The sequence below is a fragment of the Cebus imitator genome, unplaced genomic scaffold (genome assembly GCF_001604975.1).
Source record: "Cebus imitator isolate Cc_AM_T3 unplaced genomic scaffold, Cebus_imitator-1.0 Scaffold519, whole genome shotgun sequence".
Classification (NCBI taxonomy): domain Eukaryota; kingdom Metazoa; phylum Chordata; class Mammalia; order Primates; family Cebidae; genus Cebus; species Cebus imitator.
The window spans coordinates 1,175,902-1,182,903 of record NW_016107834.1 but is presented as its reverse complement, the minus strand read 5'-3'; the positions used below and the strand labels follow the sequence as shown (position 1 = coordinate 1,182,903).

The window sequence follows — 7,002 nt, the reverse complement described above, 5'->3', positions numbered from 1 at the left end:
TGTCTCTGGCTAGTTGGTTACCTTCTCTGGTACCCTGCCTCCTTATCTGTAAACCAGGAGATATGGTATAGCCACTTCAGAGAGGGTAAGTAAAATATATCTGCATGTTGCTGATATAAGAGGTGAAGCTGACATAAGGTAAAAGTAACCATTTTAAAGTGAGCAATTCAGGGGCATTTAGTGTATTCAAGATGCTGCTAATGTAAGAGGTGAAACTGACATAACAAAAGTAATAATGTTGTTTATTTATTTAATTTATTTATTTATTAGTTTTGAGACAGAGTCTTATTCTGTCTCCCAGGCTGGAGTGCAATGGCATGATCTTGGCTCACTGCAGCCTCTACTCTCAGGTTTAAGCAATTCTCCCACCTCAGCCTCCTGAGTAGCTGGGATTACAGGTGCCTGCCACCATACCCGGCTAATTTTTGTATTTTTAGTAGAGATGGAGTTTCACCATGTTGGCCAGGCTGGTCTCGAACTCCTGACCTCAGATGACCCCCCCACCTACTTCAGCCTCCCAATGTGCTGAGATTACAGGTATAAGCCACCTTGCCCAGCCTGGCTTTTGTTTTTTTTTTTTTTTGAGATGGAGTTTTGCTCTTGTTACCAAGGTTGGAGTGCAATGGTGTGATTTTGGCTCACCGCAACCTCTGCCTCCTGGGTTCAGGCAATTCTCCTGCCTCAGCCTCCTGAGTAGCTGGGATTACAGGCATGCGCCACTATGCCCAGCTAATTTTCTGTATTTTTAGTAGAGACCCCTGTTTCACCATGTTGACGAGGATGGTCTCGATCTCTCGACCTCGTGATCCCCCCGCTTCGGCCTACCAAAGTGCTGGGATGACAAGTGTGAGCCACTGTGCACCGCTGATAGTGAGAAATTTCTAAGCTGAGATGGGGATCAAGGGAGACATTGCTAGAGGCTGGCATATTATTTATGTACATGCAGTTACATATATGTATGTATGCAACATATACACATACATGCATAATACAGTTATATATGTATGTGTACAATATATAAATGTATATACTACATACATACACATAGTAGATAACATGTATGCATTACACATGTGTATAAACATATTATCTACTGTGAGTGTGTATATATAATATACACATATATTTTGTGGTGGTCGTTTTTTGCTTTTCCCCCTACTAGAATATATGCCCCAGGAGGGCAGGGGCCTTGCCCATCTCCCTCACTTCCACATTTCCAGGGTCTGGCAGGTGAGGACTCCTTTGTGATTGGCTGCAGGGAGTGAAGAATAAAGAGATGACCTTGGGTTGGAAGGTAGCCTGTAATCCCAGCACTTTAAGAGGCTGAGGCCGGTGGATCACGAGCTCAGGAGATGGAGACCATCATGGCCAACATAGTCAAACCCGGTCTCTACTAAGAATACAAAAATTAGCTGGTGGTGATGGTGCACACCTGTAATCCCAGCTACTCGGAAGGCTGAGGCAGGAGCATCGCTTGAACCCGGGAGGTGGAGGCTGCAGTGAGCCGAGATCTCGCGCCACTGCACTCCAGCCTGGTGACAGAGCGAGATTCCGTCTCAAAAAAAAAAAAAAAAATTAAAAATTATCGGGGTGAGGTGGCACCTGTCTGTAGTTCCAGCTACTCAGGAGGCTAAGGTGGGAGAATGGCTTGAACCCAGGAGGTGGAGGCTGCAGTAAGCTGTGATTGCACCACTGCACCCCAGCCAGGGCGACAGTGATATCCTGTCTCTAAACAAACACACACACAAACAAAACTACATTGATGCCAAGAACAATTACTGCATACTCACTAGGCATTAGGCATCTAGCTAAGCTCTTTACCCGTGCCATCTCATTTGTCTCACAAACTCCCTGCAAGGTAGGGTCACTAACCTATTATATTTTATGGATCGGAGACAACCTCAGAGAGGTTAAGTCACTTGCCCAAGGTCACACAGCGAGTTGCAAGCCCCAGCCGGTAAGCATCACGATCCTCAGCCAATGAGCCGATGCTCGAGAACCGGTCGGGTAAACAACAGGCACTGCATCAAGGTTGACTAACGGGATCATATTTGACTGCAGCGTGGCGCTCCGGGCTGGAGCAGCGAGACAGCTGCGCGCCCCGGAGACGCCGCGCGCCCGACCAGCCGGGGCAGAGTCTACGCCGCAGATTAGCTGCTGAGAAAGGGGGCGTGGCTCGTGGCGGCAGGTGGGCGGGGCTAATCTCTGGCCGTAAATACGGCGCCACATGGCACTGACTCGCGACAGCGGGGGCGGGCTGGCGGGGCGCAGGCGCGCTGAGGGCTGGAGCCCTTCGGCCTCCGTGGCCCCTCCGGCGACAGCGATATCTCGCGAGAACATGAGCGGGAGGCGGGGCTCAGGCGCCAGGGGCGGGGCCGGCGAGGGCGGCCTTCGGAGGGTCCGCTAGTCGCGGCGCAGCGGTGGCGGCGGCTGCGGGCGCTAGGTGAGACGAGCGAGCTGAGGGGCGCGGAGGGCGGAGGGCGGCAGGCGGCAGGCGACGGGCTCGGGGCGCGGCCTCCCTCTCTCTCGGCCAGTGCGGAGCTCCTGGGGCCGGGGCTGGAGTCCCGGGCCGCGCTGAGGGGTACGGGTCGGTTCTCTTCAGCCCGGCTTGGCGGGCGCGGCATGGGCCCGGGTTCGAGTCCCCGCGCTGACGCGCTCTGTGACCTTGGCCTGGCGCGCGCCCTCTCTGAGCCCCGCTCTTCGCCTTCGGCCTTGGGGACCCAGCCCTGGGGCCCTGATCAGCGCGTTCTGCGGTTCCTTAGGGTCTGGACGAGAAATCCGTGGTTCTGATTCAGCGACAGCAGAGGCTGCAGCGGTCCCTCCGGCCCCCAGGAGTCCCCCTGCCCGACATCAGCCTCTGCTGCCCCGTAGGGGCATGACCGCTTCCCTGGCATGGAGTTCCAAGGCCCCCGGCCCCCTAGGGACCCCGTGCCCGCTGTCACCTGAACGGATCTCCCCCTCGAACTCCCTCCCCCCCACCCACGGTGCACGCTGTCACCTGAACGGGGCTCCCCGGCCCCTCCGACCGCAGCCTTGGAACCTGCAGAGGCCAGCAGCACCGCCAGGCCGCTCAGGGTATCCCTTAAATGACCTCTCGCTCCAGAAGCCGCAGCCCTGCCCCTCTGCAAGAGGAAACCGTGCATTTAGTCCGGGAACAGTGGGACTCAGACCTTCTCTGCGGGCTCCCGGCCACCAGGACACCACTGGAAAAGCCTTGGCTCGGGCAGAGCCTCCGTCTGGCAGGCAGCACAACAAGCAGTAGTGTTTCCAGCATTATTAAATTATTTAGTTCCTAGTCGGGGCTGTGGGGACTCGGAAGCCCCGGGGTGAATAGGAATGTGAGTTGCAGGCGCAGTGCTGGACGTGGTACATCTTCCAGGACACCAGGCCCTACAGTGGTGCTCCCGGCTGTGGGTGGCTGGGGACAGCTCAGCAGGTTCCCCCAACCCTTACACCGGGACACGGGTTAGCCCCTCTCCGTGAGTATCTGGAGTCAGAGTGAGGACGGAAAGAAAATGGGGGCAGTGAGGAAATTGCTACACAAAGGTGCAACGGTTGACATCTGAAAGAGTGCCTGCCTGGAATGGCATAGATGTTTGATTTCCCTGCATAGGAGTTGATGGGACTTTGGGCTGATGCTTTGGGGCCAGCAGTAACTGCTGTCACTCAGCAGGCTCCGGCTTTATTATCGAACCTCCAGTTGAGTGCAAGATGCCAAGCTGGGGTAGATGTCCGAAATAGCGTGGGCCTTGCCCTGGGAGCTCATGGTCAGCCTGGCGACCACAGTGTGGGGTTGAGGCTGTGGTCCAGGCGCTAACAGAATGTGGAGACATTTTACACAGTGGAGGGGACCTATGAGTTGGGCTTTGAAGCATGAATGGAGTTCAGAACATTCCAGGTGGAGGCAAAGGCATGCAGAGATGTGGAAGTGAAAGTGACATTTGGGGGAGATGGTGGGTTGCTGTGTTCTTGATGAGGTGGAGTTTGAGGATTGGGTTGGAAGCTAAGGCTGGAAGGCTGGGTGCTGTGACTCATACCTGTAATCCCAGCACTTTGGGAGGTCGAGGGGAGTGGATCACCACGGTGAGGAGTTCGAGACCAGCCTGGCCAACACGGTGAAACTCCGTCTCAATAAAAATACAAAAATTAGCTGGGTGTGGTGGCGCACAACTGCTGAGGCAAGAGAATTGCTTGAACCCGGAGGTGGAAGTTGCAGTAAGCTGACTTTGGGCCACTGCACTCCAGCCTCGGTGACAGAGTTAAAAAAAAAAGACTGGAAAGATGGGTTTCTGATTGTGCAGGGCTGTGAAGGCTGTGCGAGGGAGTTCGAGCTTTTATTCCTTTGGTGAGGGTTTGGGTGCAATGCGATTAGATGTGTCTCAGAAAAATGGTACTAGTGAGAATACGGGAGGTGGGTTTCATGTCTGGGCAGTGGAGCTGAGTTGAGTAGCCTTGTGGGGTATGGGTCTGGGACAGTAGCTGAGAGAGTGGGGATAGGCATGTAGCTGAAAGATGGTGCCAGATCCACTGGGCTGTGGCACTCTGTGGGATATGACCTGTAACAGCAAGGGCAGCTGGGACTTCTCACCTGCAATGAGGAGAGCTGGGGCTGGGTGGTTAGACCTGCAGAGTTGGAGGCATTTGTGGCCATCCTGGAGGAGATGTAACCTTGTAGAGAAGAGACAGCCTGTACAAGGAGGGAATCCCCAGGAACCCCAGTGGGAAGGGATCGAGGGTGGAAGAGAGGCATTTTGGTTGGCTGACCTTGGACGTGCCGTTCCTTGACTATGCAGTCATTGAGGCTGGCGGGTCATTCTCTTCTAGACTGGTCCCAGGGCTGAAGGAGCCATTGGTGGAAAAAGAGCAGTTATTGATAATACTGTAACACTTGCAGCTCCTTTGTCTTTAAAAAAAAAAAAAAACCTTGCATCTTGAGTTTCAATTCTTAAATTGTCTTTCTTTTCAGAGAGTAGCTGTTAGTTTCACACCTGTTTAGTGGGTCTGTGGCTGTAGGCAGGGCTGTGGTTCTCCAGCCCTGGAGATAATTGACTCTCCAACTTATTACTTCCTGCTGTTAACCAAGGTGGTGGTTTCTGTAACTATTTAGGAACTTTAAACATATTTCAGAGAAGAATGGGAAACACCAGGCACAGCTGAGTGCAGAGTCGGGGTGCAGTGCCCTATGGGGCAGAGGAGGAGGAAGCGAACAGGGCCCCTTTGGCTCCTAGAACATGACCAGCTGGGGCTTTTCCCTCTAGGCAGGAGGCTGGATATGTCTTTGGGGAATCTGAGTAGGCCAAGAGTAAAGACCTAAAATTAATGACATCAGAGTGTCCCACGTCAGCAGGCCCAGCTGGATCCCTTGCTAACGAAGCCCATAATTAATAACCCCCTCCCAGTGTTCAAGGCATCAAGATTTAAAAATCCTCATCCCTTAAATATGAGCAGATAACCAAGGGCATCTGAATAAAACCCCTGCTACGGGAGATAGAGACTGCAATACACACGGGGAAGCAAAGAGAGCGTGCAGGAAGGAGCCGTAGAAAACAGGCTGCCATTAATGGACACATGGAGAAAATATCACATACACAAGGCGGGAACAGGAAGCTCTAAAAAAAAGCCACCAAAAGGAGCATTCAGAGATCCAAAAAGAGAACTCTCAGATACAAAAAAATATATATATTTAAAAGCAGAAATAAGAAAATCAGTTAGTGGGTGAAAAATAAAGTTGAGGAACTCCCTCAGAAAATAGAACAGAAAAGCAATGAGGTGGAAAAAGAGAAAAAAGAAACAGGATTAGATCAGGGAGTCAGCAGCTGAATAATAAGAGTTTCAAAGCTGAGGAGAGAGGATCGCTTGAGGCCAGGAGTTCAAGACCAGCCTGGGCAATATAGCAAGACCCCATCTCTACAACAGGATTTAAAAATTAGCCAGGTGTGGTGGTGTGCACCTGTAGTCTCAGCTACTTGGGAGGCTGAGGTGGGAGGATCACTTGAGCCTGGGAGTTCGAGGCTGCAGTGAGCTATGATCATGCCACTGCAATCCACCCTGAGTGACAGAGCAAGACCCCATCTCTAAAAAAATAAAATACTTTTTAAAAAGTTTCAGCAAGAAAGAATAGGGAAAACAGGATGAAATTCACAAAATAATTTCCTAGAACCCAAACTTTCTGGGTTAAAGAGGCCTACCCAGCGGCTAACACCATGGGTGAAAATGCAGGTATCCTTCACTCTCCTAGCCTCTTCACTTCCCAACTCCGATATTAAAGGCCTGGGAAGGCTAGCTGTGGTGGCTCATGCCTGTAATTCCAGCAACTTGGGAGGCAGGTGGATCACTGAGGTCAGGAGTTCCATTGAGACTAGGCTGGTCGAGATGGTAAAGTCCCGTCTCTACTAAAATAAAACAAAACAAAAAAATTGTTTGGGCATGGTGGTAAGCACCTGTAATCCCAGCTACTTGGGAGGCTGAGGCAGGAAAATCACTTGAACCAAGGAGGCGGAGGTTGCAGTGAGCCAAGATCGTGCCACTGTACTCCAGCCTGGGTGACAGAGCAAGACTCCGTCTCAAAATAAATAATATAAATAAATAACTAAATGCCTGGATAGTGAGGCTGAATTTCAGATAGAGACTAGTGAGAGCTTGGGAGGGGAAGGATTTATTTGATAGCATGTCTGCAGCTGTTGACCCCAGAATTTGGATAATAAGAGTTCAGAGGCTGGGCACTGTGGCTCACGCCTGAAATTCCAGCCCTTTGGGTGGCCAAGGTGGACAGATCACTTGAGGCCAGGAGTTTGAGACCAGCCTGGCCAACATAGTGAAATCCCATCTCTACTACAAATAAAAAAATTGGCTGGGTGTGGTGGCACGAGCCTGTAAATATAGCTACTGGGGAGGCTGAGATAGAGGAATTGCTTGAACCTGGGAGGCAGAGGTTGCAGTGAGTCGAGACGCACCACTGCATTACAGCCTGTGCAACAGAGTGAGACTATATCTCAAAGAACA

General features: G+C 51.8%; 1 protein-coding gene across 1 annotated transcript in view; it reads left to right on the top strand.

The window, feature by feature from the left end:
- Positions 1 to 2,321: 2,321 nt before the first annotated feature.
- Positions 2,322 to 7,002, top strand: part of CHST12 (carbohydrate sulfotransferase 12) — a 28,716-nt gene continuing 24,035 nt past the window's right edge. The window contains exon 1 of the mRNA XM_017514192.2: positions 2,322 to 2,443. The gene's annotated coding sequence lies outside the window, so the exon portion shown is untranslated. The remainder of the gene's footprint in view (positions 2,444 to 7,002) is intronic.